The sequence below is a fragment of the Nematolebias whitei genome, chromosome 8, assembly GCF_014905685.2.
Source record: "Nematolebias whitei isolate Nwh7 chromosome 8, NemWhi1, whole genome shotgun sequence".
Classification (NCBI taxonomy): domain Eukaryota; kingdom Metazoa; phylum Chordata; class Actinopteri; order Cyprinodontiformes; family Rivulidae; genus Nematolebias; species Nematolebias whitei.
Window position 1 is genome coordinate 22,401,348 of NC_056505.1, and position 14,832 is coordinate 22,416,179.

Consider the following 14,832-nt stretch of genomic DNA (forward strand, 5'->3'; position numbering starts at 1 on the left):
TGACAACCTCTTAAAGGTGATAAGCGCATGTACCAGAGGATGCAAAGGAAGAAAAGGAGGACGTGAAGAGTTAATGAAGGCAGGAAATAAAGATGGAGAATAAAAGGGTTAACAGGTCATGTTGGGAAACCAGATTAACATGATCTGTCTGGATCACCTGTTTGTTATTGTGTTTTTGGATGGATGGATGAATGGATGGATGGATGGAAACATAAGTGTTGAAAAAAGATTAGAAAGTGTGACTTCAACTTTAAAAGTAGTTTGAATGTATAGTTTGAATACTGCAAGAAGAAATCCCACTTTGTGAATGTGGCTACTACATGGGCCCTGACGAAGAAATTCCAAACTCTGCCCGTTACAGAGAGGAAGGCAGATATTTACACAGTGACACTTTAATCCATCAGTTTCACCAAGTGTAATTTTGTGTTACTGGCACTGACAGATAGCCTCTAAAGGTAGGAGGTGGAATCAGAACTGTGGTTTCAGCATTTTTCCAGCAGTTTTTCATATTGTAACATCAGTGCAGAAGGAGATTTCCATTATTACAGCTACTGGTAGTTTAATTGTACCTTTACCCTGCCATAGTCAGCCAATGATCTGTCCAATGTCAACATCCTGATGATAACACAGAGGGACTTTGGAAGAGACTTGAACTGATGGCAAATTATGTCTAACACAGCAACTCACTGGATCAGCTACTGGCACAGCTGCTCACTAGATGTAAGTTCAGAGAGGCTAAACCCTGTTTGATTGGACAGAGCCAATGCCTCAATTAAAAAAGGTTAAAAAAAAAACAACAAAAACAACTGGATTCTGAAGCTGAAGATGTTTCGCTTCCTATCCGGTAGGTTTTTGTCAATTCATAAATGTCTGTAGTGTAGATGTAGACCAGTATAGAGGTCTGAAAGATCTTTATATTGGAGAAACTAAACAACCTTCACAGACGCAAGGCTCAACACTTCAGGACAGGACTCAGAGTTCCCCTACATATCAAAGATAAGAGACACTTTTTTGAGGACCAAAATATTTATATAATGGACAGAGAAGAGGGATGGTTTCAGAGGAGATGAAGGAAACCATATACGTCAAACAAGGAAAACCAACTAAACAGAGGAGGAGGGCTCAGATTTCAACTTTCAAAAACTTACAATACAGCTTTAGGCCTGATTCTCATTCAGCTCCATTCCAATCCACACCTTCATGCATGTGACCAAAGCATCTCTCATGGGCCAAGCAAAGAGCCTGAAGAGCCTCCAATGTGTGGGGCGAGTATTTACAGTCTAATCTGCATGTGAATCTAAGAACATCACGAGACCGCTCATGTAGTTCTATAAAGTTTGGAACTTCACACACTCCAGACATTTTAGAACTGATAAAGCCGCCTGGATGGGAAGCGAAACATCTTCCACTTCAGAACAGAAGTCCAGTTGTTTTTGTTTTATAGCATTCTTTTGGATTGATCATGGCCTGGGTGACCAATAATCTCCACCAGCATTTAGCTGAAGCCTACAGGGCTGCGAGAGAACAAGTCACCCTCTTGTTTGTGTATGTCTGCATGGCTACTTCCTCAGGCGGCTGAGACGAGCTGGTCTGGGAAGCTCAGTCCTCACCTCCTTCTGCAGGTGTGCAGTGGAGAGCATCCTGTGCTCCAGCATCAACGTGTGGCATGGAGGCTGCACAGCTGCAGAAAGAAAAGCTTTGCAGAGAGTGGTGAAGGCTGCACAGAAGATGTTGGAGTCAGTCTCCCCACCATCACAGACATCTACACCTCCAGATGCAGGAAGAGGGCCACCTGCATCATGAAGGACCCCACTCACCCAGCACACACACGTTTTGCCCCGCTCCCCTCAGGAAGGAGGTTGAGGAGCATTAAGTGTAGAACCACTACACTGAGGAACAGCTTCTACCCTGAGGCTGTTAGACTCATGAATCTCTAACCAGAATAATCACAGTGAAAAATTACATCTATTTTATACTACTATTGCTTAATGTATTTTTATTAATGTTTTTCTTAGTTCATATTTTAGATCTTATTACTGTTTTACTTTTACATTTTAATACTTTTGTTGGATGTAACTGGGACCCTGTGTACATAATTTCGTTCCACCACATGTGGTGGAAGGACAAATAAAGAACCTTGAATCCTTGCTTTACAGTAAGTAAAGAGACTAAAAGAAGTTTGAAACCTTCTCAATGTATGGTCAGATATTATCAGGTAATCACACTGATGTCTATTATTTTAGAGTTTCTCTGTTTACCCAACAGGTTCAACTGCCCAGCTTTATGTGTCACCTCGACAAGACAATGATTTCATGGAGTTTCCACGTTCAGTCAAACATAATTCTCCTAAAATACACTCACACTCGTGGAGTGTAATCGAAATACAACCCATTTAAAAATACATATATTTTCTCTTTCCTCTGTGGGACACTGTAAAACATGCACATCTAAATACACACTCCACAGCTTTACAACAACTGTTCTGGCATTTTCAGACAGTCTTTGTGAGCCGATCTCCAGGTTCTGTAATTGTATATTTGTGTGGCGTGTCTTTTAGCAAGGACACTAAACGATTAAGCTCTCACAGGCAAGCATTTCTTAACCTTCCCTGGTGTTACAGTTGACACAATCTAGTGTTTTAGTGAATAATTTAGCATGAACAATGAGACACTTAACTTGTGTTTTTCTATTTTTACTTATTAGGAGGAGTCACTGCTGGGCTTAGGTTAAAGAATATACCATAATATAAATGTTTTCTTAAAGGGAACATTGCTTTTAGATGCTCACCTGGTCATAAATCCCATCAAACTGACTAAAACCAGAAAGTTGGTGTTGGATAAATAATGCACCTCCACTCGATGAGCACTGGAAGCAAAATAATTTACCAACTTTTAGTGTTTTATCTAACAGGACTCAGCATGATTATGCACAGCAGACTGGGAAATAAAGTCTGCATTCAAGGAAAAGATGTTTGCTCTCGAAATCTGATGCAACAGGACAGCAAGAGATGAAAACATCCTAATAAGTATGATTCCAAACCTCACAGATTTCATGACATCAAAAGTTTGACGGTCTTGAAAAAAAGGCCCCCCTGCTGTGCCAACCCCTCTGTTCTTGTGCTGGTTGACACAACAGATTAACGCCTGACTGAAAAATATCCTGTCGTTGTTTGCAGGAAGTCAAGCAGCTAATATTGTATTTAACTTCAAGTGCAGTTCAAGGAAACCTTTATCACAGATGCAAAACGCGCCAGTGGATCTGTGTTTTTAAATGCCAGACGGTTTTTATGATGGGGAAAATAAAGGGGATACAAAATACAGTAGCAGCATCTCCGGTAGTTTGGAAATTTGAGCAGAACCGCACATGTGGCTATACAGACACATCTGCTCCTGATTGGAGTTGGGGGATGTGGCTGAGTGATTCGCTGCTCACATGCAGCTTTTAAGTTGCTCCAACAGACAGAGGCACGAGAAACTGCGGAGGAAAACACGCGCTTCATCTCGTAGTCCGTTTTACACACGATGTCGATTCAAACAGCAATTAGGCAGCTGTTAAATGGTTTAAATTAAAGAAAAAAGGCCTCTGGCATTATTTACCCAGCAGATGTTCAGAAATCAAACTGATGTTAACTTTATCCTGATAACTGAAATGTGAGCGGTGATGGCGACTCTGTAGATGCAATAAAAGATGATAATGGCTGTGAAGGAAATTTAAAGCATTTTGTAATCATCACAGCATTGCTATATAGTGAAAACTCATTTTCTCACAGTGATTGGAACATACACGCACGTGTTAGACGTGATTAAACAGGGCAAAGAATCCAGCCATTCTAATTTTAAAAAGCAAGGCAGATTTTTTTTTCAGTTTTTGTAGATTTAATGCCTTCAGTTAATTACACTGCTGACATGAAAGAGCGTTTCATCCCGGGAATAAGACGAGAAAAAGAGCAGTTGAGCCAAGGTGAAAAACTCCATCACAATTAAATGTATGCAGAGCCTTTTTCTGAATTCTGAGCAGGTTTTTCCATCGGTGAAACTCCTGATGATCTGAGCCGAGCAGAGCGTGTGCTGGGTGCTGATGTGACTGACAGAACAGCACAGGAGCGCTGCTCGGACTGCCGCAGAGGACTCTGGGTAATTAGGCTGCAGATGAGTGTGACCCAAAAAAACAATACAGGAGAGAAGGATTTGGATATGTGTGTGTGTGTGTGTGTGTGTGTGTGTGTGTGCACGCTCCAAGTTGTCATGCTACCTGTCTATAGCACACTCTCACACCAGGAGCACACAGGAAACACAGTGGAGTGAATGAAATGGTAAATGTACTGTACTTATGTAGCACCTTTGTATCTTATCAAGACACTCAAAGTGCTTTACACTACAATCTGTGCTCTCATTTACCCATTCATACAGCACTCTACTAAAGAACAATCAGTGCTTTACCACATTCATACACCGATGGGACACACATCAGAGGCAATGAGGGGTTCGGTGTCTTGCCCAGGGACACTTGGGCATGTGACTGCTGGTGGAATTGAACCCCCAACTTTTGCATTGGAGGACGACTGCTCTAACCACTCAGCCACAGCCGCTTGAAATGAAACGGGAGAACCATGCAGGAATCTTCAGGTACCATCATTTATTTACCTTAGAGCTTAAATCTGGCCAAAACTTAATCTTTTACTAACTTTGTATCAATTATCCATCCTAAATTAAATATTTTTTAAATCACTTTCTTTTAACTTTCCAAAAGAAACCCTAGCTGGTATCTTAAAAAACTCTGCGGCCTTTTAATGCAAAAAAAAAAAAAGATATGCAAAACACATGCACAGTTTATACAAAGAAGGTGCAATTACTGGATTTATAATACTTCCTCTTTTATTTTACAAACTATAGCCAATATTTTATTTTCAATATATATTCTGATTCCCCGCTGTAAATTTCAGCCTCTCAGCACTAATAAATGTTGTTTCCAGACTCAGCAGGCAGATATTTTTTTTTTCAAAATGGCTCCAAATGCCTAATGTGCTCTTACAGAAAAACTACACTGATACTAGGAGGTATTTTCTCAAGTGTTTAAAACCAAATGAAAACAATTAAATATGATAATATTGCTAAATAGCACAACTTAAAATGCAAGGTGCATCCAAGCGAGGATTTTCTAATAGAAACAAGTTTACAATAAAAAAACAGAAGCTATTTGATTAAGTGCCAGAGATTTAAGACAATGTACTGAGGTCTGTGGATTAACTAATTAACATCTCATTCACATATTAGCTCCAGAAACCAGAGCCTATCCAAGGTTATATGGGGCTCCAAGCAGAATATGATTTTAGCACACACATCCCACAACACAATGCATATTTCTTATCTTCTCTAATTATTGTTGGTTGTGCACTTCATATGTAACACACCTATATTTATGTTGTACTAATGGAAAAGGAATAAAAGAAACCAGCTCTCAATAAATCCAAAAAAGCAGCTGCTTGGTTCACTTGTGCCTCAGGCTGGCTCAGCCTCGAACACTTATCCATGTGTCTGTTCCTCTGGTTCATCTTTATTAGGAGGCTGATAAAATTGCTCATGCGGACTCATTTCAAACAACTATTTTAACTTCAACAATGTTGCAACCAGATGGCAAAGAGTTAACATTGATTTCTATGCTCTGGCTGATTAAACGAAAGTCAAACTAAAGTCAGTAAGCTTTTCATCAAGATCTAAAGAACCAAGTAACAAACATTATGAGTCGTTTCTGTTGTAAAATTAAATATATATCATTTCTAGTGATCCTTTATGATATTGAAGCAATATGCAGTGGCAAAAATGTTCCCAGCTTTTGTGTGGCAGTGAACGCAGCATGGTTTGACGTTAAAGTCAGGAGGTGATAACAACAAGGAGACTGGATGTTGCACTTTGAGTCAGAAGCTCTGAAATGCTCTTTGAATTAGTTGTTTTCAAACCAAGTGTGCACAAAACAAAGTGATATGGTTGTATTTTAATTTTTGAATTAATCTGGACCTTAATAAAAAGGGACATTTGTAAAGAAATTCCATTTGACACTTGAAACAGCCACAAACAAGAGTTAAAGTCTCCTCCTCATGGATACACCACTCATGTCTGTGCTTTTTGTAGATTATTGATGTTCCTACATCAGGCCCAGTACAGAGGTTTGAGTTCCACATTAAGTTATTTAAATTAACAACAGATCATTTCTAACTGGAAACCTTCATCAGCCCTGATGTAAGCAACTCCAGCTGCAGTGGTGGACAGGAAAGAAATGGTCTCAAGCATACTCACACTCCTGTTATACAGGATTTTTTAATTTTTAATGAAATAATTTTAGCTTAGCATGGACTGCATAAAACAGGAAATTAGAAAGAAATGAATATGAGTCAGGACTGGACTGTTTTCAGTGATGATAGCTCAGCAACAAACTAAACAAACTGACAAGGTCTAGAGGTTTAATTTGATCTAATTTTGATTTCAACACCTGTATGGTGTTTTTGAGAAAGAATTGTTCTATACGCCTGAAAAACAATTAAATAGATAAATAAATCAAAACCGGAACCTGATGTCCCTTGCATGGACGCAAGTTACCAGGGCCCCACCCTGCATGCAGGCCTGGGGGAGGGGCTTGTCAGCTCTTGGGACATGGATCGTATCCTCTCTGGCGGGTAAGGAGCCTGAGCTTGTGTGTGAGGTTGAGAGGTACCGACTAGATATAGTTGGGCTCACCTCGATGCACAGCATGGGCTCTGGAACCAATCTTCTTGAGAGGGGCTGGACCTTCCACTTTGGAGTTGCCCATGGTGAAAGGCACCAACCTGGTGTGGGGCTACTCTTAGCCCTCCCGACTTGGTGCCTGTGTGTTGGAGTTGTCCCCTGTAGATGAGAGGGAAGCTTCCCTGTGGCTTCGGGTTGGGGGATGAACTCTGACTGTTATTTGTGCCTACATGCCAAACGCCAGTTCAGAGTATCCAGCCTTCTTGGAGTCCTTAGTGGGGGGTATTGGAATGTGCTCCAACCAGGGACACTGATATTCTTCTGGGGGACATCAGTGCCCGCGTGGGTAATGACACTGTGATCCAGAGGGGAATGATTGGGAGGAATGGCCTCTCTGATCTGAACTCGAGCAGTGTTCTGTTGTTGGATTTCTGTGCTAGTCATGGTTTGTCCATCACAAACTCCATGTTCGAGCATAAGGGTGTCCATAAGTGCACATGGCACCAGGACGCCCTAGGCCATTGATTGACGATTGACTGTGTAGTTGTGTCATATGATTTGCGGCTGCTTATTTTGGACACTTGGGTGAAGAGAGGAGCTGAACTGTCATCTGATCACCATCATCATCATGAGTTGGATCAGATGGTGGGAGAAGATGCCGAACTGACCCAGTAGATCCAAAAGTGCAGTGAGGGTTTGCTGGTAACGCCTGGCAGAAGAACTGTCAGAAAAACTTTCAACTCACACCACCAGAAGAGCTTTAATCGCATCCCAGCTGAGGCAAGGGACATCAAGACTGAATTGGCCATGTTATGCACCTCAAATGTTGAAGTGGCTGCCTTGAGCTGTGGCCACAAGGTTGTCGGTGTTGCTCACAGAGGCCATCCTCGAACTCGGTGGTGCACACCCTGGGTTAGGGAGGCTGTCAAGATGAAGTAGTCCTATCAGTCCTTGTTGGCTGGTGGGGCTACGGAGGCAGCTGAGGAATAACGGAGGGCCAAGCAGTCCACAGCCTTGGCTATTGCTTAGGCAAAAGCTCAGATGTGGGAGGAGTTTGGTGAGGCCTTCGATAAAGAATTTTTATTGGCTCTGAGGAGATTCTGGCAAACCATCAGGCGCCTGAGGAGGGAAAACAGCGCTTTACTAAAACTGTCATTGTCATGTCATTCATTGTCCTCAGAAGATGAATCCTAATGAATTGTCAATTCCAACTATAGTATTCAAAATAAGGCATCCGCAGGATTGAAATTGACACTTGTAAGAGACTAGACAAAATCAGGTAAAGAAAATGTTCAAAATATACCGGGAGGTAAATGTGACACATTTGTCCTCCTAAACTAACAAGTCTGGACAACAAACACGGCTGCAGACATAAAGTGACTCCACACAGTTCGCCTGAAGCTCGAGTTCCAGCCGACTGAAAAAGAGCAGCGATTTGGTTTTGGCTGCGCAGCGACTGTCTTCATGCTCCACTGACTGCTTCAAAAGAAAGAGAGCTGCTCTGTTCCTCGCCCAGGTCTTTGGAAGGTGAACGGTAATTGCTAAGGGAGGATTTAGAATGACGATGGAACAAAGCACCTCCTTTGTTTTACGGAGGTAACTCTTTTCTCTGACCAAATACTTAGGGCACAAACTTCAGACGTGTGCAGCAGCTTTTTCTTATGTTTCGGTGTCATACTGTTTGCAATGTAACCACAGACGGAATGACTAAAAACAGTCTGATGAACAGAGAATGAAATGTAGACAGCATGTTAACACTGTATTGTTTATTACCATATGCTTTTCTTTTTTTAAAACCAGTTATTTTGCAAATGACATCATGGTGGCTGCAGCTTTTAAAGTCAGACCACAGACAGAGACCACAAACTGAGATGCTCTTTCAACAAAAGGTTCTTTCACCATGAACTCATGGGATAAACGTGTCAGGAAACCCTAAACAACGTTGTCTGCTTTGTGTATAGACAATTTTTAATGGCCGTTCTGCTATAGAGCTACCAGGCAGACTGACCAAAACAAATCATAATTACAGCCCCCATTAAAAAAAAAAGATGAGACATTGTTTAAAATGTACATTATAAAAATGCAATAATTTGCAAATCTTATAAACGTTTACACGAATACAATAAATCAAATGTTTAACTAAGAAATTGCAACATTTTGGGAAAAATTAAGGTAAATTTGAATTTGATGGCAGCAACAATAAAAAACAGCTGGAGGAGCATTTTGCAGCTAATTGGGTGAAATAGATGCAGTGGACACAAAAAACATTTTACCACGGTTAAATGTCTTGGAAATAAAGATGGGCAGTCACCTGTCTGAAATAAAAACCTGCACCTAAAAGCAATAGAACAATTGCAGACCAATGGTCATCAATGGAAAATTGGACTTTTCTCTCCGGTTATCCATTCATAATATAATATAAAGATACAAGAAGCTGCAGAAGCCTCTTCACAAAGGACAAGGCTGAAAGTCAGTATGGGATGCCACAGATCTCAGAGTGCTCAGGCAGCACTGCAATAAAAACAGGTCTTTTTCTATGATTTACATCACTGCATGGGTTCAAGGACACTTCCACAAATCATTCAGATCTATTTTACAAAAAAAAAAAAAAAAAGCTACTTGTGAACACCATACAGAAACCATCTCTGGGCCAAAGTTATTTTAAAATGGATCGAAGCAAAGTGGAAAACTGTACTGTGGTCAGACAAAACAAAATTTGAAAAACACAATCAACCTGTTATCTGTGTACAGTTCAAAATCCTACTTCTCTGATGATATGGAGGTACACTGGTGCATATGGCAATGGGCTACTAATACTTCTGGAAAGGCACCATCAATGCAGAAAAGTATATACAGAGTTTAGAACATCATAAGATTCTATCCAGGAGTCTTTTTTAGGGAAGGTTTTGCATATTTTAGCAAGACTAAGCTGATACCTCATCCAGTGCAACAGCATGGATTCATTAGAAGAGCTCTGCATAAGGCTCTTTTGTCATAAAGCAAAAAAATCCAGCAAAGATTTAGAATGGGAGTTGTAAAAAAATATATAATTGACAAATAAGATGCAGTCAAAAAAGCAATTTAAGCTGGAATGAGCAACAAACGAAGTGAAAAACACATAGAACAAAAAGAAAGAAACATTAAAAACTACAACAGTGTTTGAGTGATATAATGTGATTTTGTTCCTGGGACTAAATGAACATGTCTGCGTGTTAATCAGTCAGAGTTTGGTTGCTGGACCTTTCGGCACCCTTCAGGAGCCTCCTCGTTCTAACTAGCATTGTTTGTGAAGAAGAAAGCTATCAGAGAATCTGCACAAGATTAGTGTTGCCAACTGTTCCCTCTGTGGCTTCCTGTTTGGTTGCAGGAATTCTTTTAGTGAGTAAAAAACATGGAAAAAGCACATAACAGCTCCAAATCAGCAGGTTTAACCCTCTCCTCCCAAGAAATGCAGATAGTTACGTTTCAAACTGAGCAATTTTGTTAATTTTTTTTTTCAGGTTTTAAGTTTCTTGTGCATCATAAATTAAATATTGCATTTTAGGGTGCACATTTTAAAAGTTTGATAAGAATTAAGTCAGGTTTTATTCCTCTTATATCACTTTTGATAAAACTATGAGTAGGCTAGTGATGCTATTTTTATTGCCTGTAATTATTATCATTATTATTGCTTAGGAGTATTGGTTTTGCTTTGTCTGTTGTTAGCAAAATATCTCCTAAACCACTGGACACCTTTTGATGAAACTGTCAGAAATTACTCATTGTGTGTACATCTAGAGCTGATTAGTATTGGCCAATACAAAACTAACTAAACTAACTTACAAATAAAGTCCAGTTGTTTTTGTATTGAACGTTTTTTGAATTCATCATGTCCTGGATGACTGAGAATCTTCACCAGCATAACACAAAACTAACTTAAACTTTGTCAAATGAACAAAAATCAAGCTAAAGGTTTGCGAGGTGGTAGATGAAAGTCGTTCACAACAGACTTCAAGTCGATTTTTTTTTTTCTGGTTTTTCGTTTTGTTATTTTTTTTAATCTGACTTGAGGTTTTGCTTTTTCATTCTGACAGAAGATGGAAACATATCGTCCATAAACAAAACCATAAAGAAACATTCAAATCTGTGAGTTTTTATTTAATTTACTGTTATAATCAATGTTATTGTCACAAAACATTATTTTTTTTGAGTAAAATAGGCTATTTCTTATGAGCTAACCAGATCATCACTCTATTTCTCAGTTTTTCTGTATTTCACATCATTGTTACTTTTCATATTTTTTGCAGTGCGTCCATCTTTCTGCCATATTTTTTCTACTCTGTCCTTTCTTTTCTCTGTACTTCCTTCTGGTTTTCCTTTTCCTCCACTCTTCCATGTTACCCAGTTTTAATGCACCGCCTCCTTCCCATCTCCTCCTCCATCTAAATTGCAAATAGCAGCAGCGCCGACTGCCAGAGGAGCCCCTCAATGTCATTGGATCAGGACGGGTGGATTAACTGGAGGGGGAGAGGTGCTGTGTAGAAAGTACAGATCAATAAACTGCTGATCCTCTGGGTTCTTTTACTTCGCTTTGGATTTAGATCTAACTGACTGAACTGTCCAGTCCATTTCTGAACAACCAACAGCAGATCCAGTCAGAACAGAAACTGGTTCAAATGCACTATATTGGGACAATATGAGTGATTTGAGCTATCTGATTTACAATAACTTTGCAATGATGAGTGAAACAGGTTATGGCATGCTGTCGTCTGGATGATCTGCTCAACAATGTTAAGAGATAAAGAGATGGAGTGAACATCCTTCACTCCCACTGCTGATCTCACGGATTAGGGAAGCTAAATAACGTCAGCACGAGCTGAAACAAATCATTATGGGGTCAAAATGCAAGCATGAGAAGTTGTGAATAGAGTTCAATTCAATCTGGTGGAGAATTTAACTGATGAGGTTTCATAAAGTTGTGCCAATGCCACATTTCTGTCACACTTTCTGAATGGTTAGACTCAAACAAGAATGGTGGCACTACAATGTATAAAAAGTCTAAAATCATCATTGTTAAATGTTGGTTAAGCATATTTTGACATCTGTGAAGTTTTGCATTAGATCATAATCCTCTGGAATATTTTATGGAGTAAAAGCATGACTTGTCAGGTAAAGCTGTAACTAAAGACGGTTTATCAATTCCAAACAGAAAACGTTATTTTGGGCAGTCATCTGATCGTATTTGAGATCAGGGGCGATTTTAGCCTGTTTTTGGGGGGTGCCCAAGAACCCCTAAATTTTAACTCATCACCCTTGATATGTAAAGTTAAAAAAAAATATATATATATTTTTTTTTTTGGAGGGTGGGGGGCGGTTCTGGGTTTGGGTTCTGTTTATTGCATTTATGATTCATCCATCCATTATCTTTTACCCGATTCTTCCACTTTTGGGTCACGGGGATTTATGATTCAATGCAACAAAATAAACAAATTTAAAAAGTAACAGATCATTGTAATAGTTGGTTTATTTACATAATGACTTTAATCGCTGGTTGTCCGGTCCCTGAGCTGCTGCTTTCAGTAACTGTGGTCCCCTGAGCAGTTGAGTCGATAGCCCTGCTTGAAAGAGTGGAATACAGTTTATTCCATTTCTAAAACCTAAACTGAGTCTGAAAAAATGTAAAAGATGATAAAGCCCTGCGGCCGACCTCATGAGCAGCTGAATACGACAGTGAAAAACAGGAAGTACCACAAGTTCATCTGTACGAAGGTAACTACAGGTATGGTTAATGGTTAAATTAAAGGTTAATGGTTCAAGCTAATTGTTCTTTATTTTGTGTCTTGTATGTAGATATACGCTGTAACTTCAGGCTTCATAAGTTTAATCTTTGTTTGTTATGATCAGTTAAAACTGATTTTGTACAAAGTGTTTATTAGATTGTGTATAAAGCAGAGCGCTGCAAATGTAGCGTCTTAGCTAGCACGTCTGTATTTATTTTGTCATTTTAGGACTCGTATGCAATGAGCTTTGAAGACACTTTCTACTTTGAAGCATCTGCAACCTTTCCTCAAAACTAATATAAAACATGGAGAGAAATTAAATGACAACAACTAAATAAAAAAGGCAATTTAATGGAAAAAAAACATACAAAAGAAATTAAAAGACTTTTATGTAACAGCCAACCAGGAATCGGAAGTCAAAGTTCTTATGGCACATGGACAAAAACTGTTTTTAAATTATCCAAAATTATATAATTTCATTAGTTATGCATTTTTAGTAGTTTGTTAAACATTTTGTAATTGCTTTTTTATTTTTTCATAGCATCAGTATGCCAGAGTCATTAGTGCACGTCGTCCCTTTTAAATATATAAGATATTAAAAATAATTAAAAGTTCTGAGCAAGCACATTCAACCAGTTCACATTCTCATAAGCACACAGACGTGCACGTCCTTCACCGAGTGTAACGCTGCATAAATAGATCCTCGTCTTTCCAGCTGGCACTGTGCAAGGTGGGAAAACATTGGACAGGTCGTCCATCAGTCACAAGATTTAAAGGTAGTGACCCTCGACGTATTCAAGAGTCACTGCAAAACTGATTGACTGTCAGTCCATGGATTTCAATTCAATCGAAGGATCCGTCATGTGAAAGCACCGAGTGTTTTATAACACTGGTAATAAAAACATAAAGTCTGATAAATACTTCCACATACCTAATCTAAAGCAAAAGTTTAGGCTATTTTTAATGCAACAAACCACATTACATGATGCCATAAAGATGAGTTTCTACAAAAAATGTCATGTTGGATGACTGACTACAGATAACATGGACATTAGAAAAGGAGACTGGTATGCAAACGTGCACATCTAGAGGTGAAGTTTCTCAGTGAGGAACGCTTCCATAATTCACTCATTCAACCTTTATTTACACAGGTTTGTCACATTGAGCCTCAGGGACTCATTTACAAGAGAGACCTGATTTTAACAAAAAGTCATGACAACAGTGGACAACAAAGACAACAATAGACAATCGTAAAGGATGCGTACAAATTGAGAATAACGAGTGAAATTTATTTTTTATATATATTTTTTTAAAAATAGCTGGATTATAAGGTGATGTAGAAAACTAAAAAACAGGAACATGTCTGCATTGGTTCTTGCCAGGAACTTAACAGATGTTTGAAGCCACTTAGGGAGGTGAAGGTCGAGAGCTTCAGATATTTTTGCAAGATATTCCAGGAAACAGAAGCGGAGTAGGAGAAGGCCCTTCTGTCTAGTTCAGTTCTCACTGAGGGAACACTGCAGGTAATAATGTCCTGAGAGCGCACGCTGTAGCTGCACTAACGCAGAGACATGTAGGAGGAGATGTATGAAGGCAGCAGACCAAGAAGTGATTTAAAGATGAAAATGTACCGTGAGAGAGTCTGCGTGAAGTTAATGATGACCAGTTAACCAGTGAATACAGGGTGCAGTGGTGGGTATGGTAGTTACCAGTTGAATCTTAGTGCACCATGATAGACAGCATCCAACATCTGCAGGGTGCTTGTAGGAGCGTTCATGTAAATAATGTCACCGTAATCAATGGAGGGAAGGAAAGTCACAGATACAAGGCGTTTCCTAGCATTCAGAGTTAGACAGGATCTGCTTCTGAAAAAGAAACCCAGTTTAACTTTCAGTTTCTTTACCAAGTTTTCCACGTGGAGCGTGGAATCAAACACACATTTCAGGAAGTCATTCAGATGGCACGTTGTGCCTCTGAATAATTAAATAAAGGCTGTTGGCAAGTCTTTTCTGAAATTCCTGTTACTTTTACCAGGTCTTTGTCAGTTTTATATGCTTATATTTCGCACCATAAAGCATTAAAGAGCTGTTAAAATTGCAAAGCCTTGCATAACTTTATGTTTAAACTGCAACTCTGGGAGCCTTTAAATTAATTAATTTGCCTCTTTAACAAGCATGACATTTATCAGTTTTAATCATGTTCTTTCAGGGCCACATTGTAACATCCTGTAAAATTGGGATTATGTGGTAATTATTTGGTGCCATCTAGTGGTTGAATTTTTTTAAACAATCTGAATTAAATCCAAACAAGTTCAATCTGGTCCTCTGGACATTCAAAAAAAAAAAAAATATATA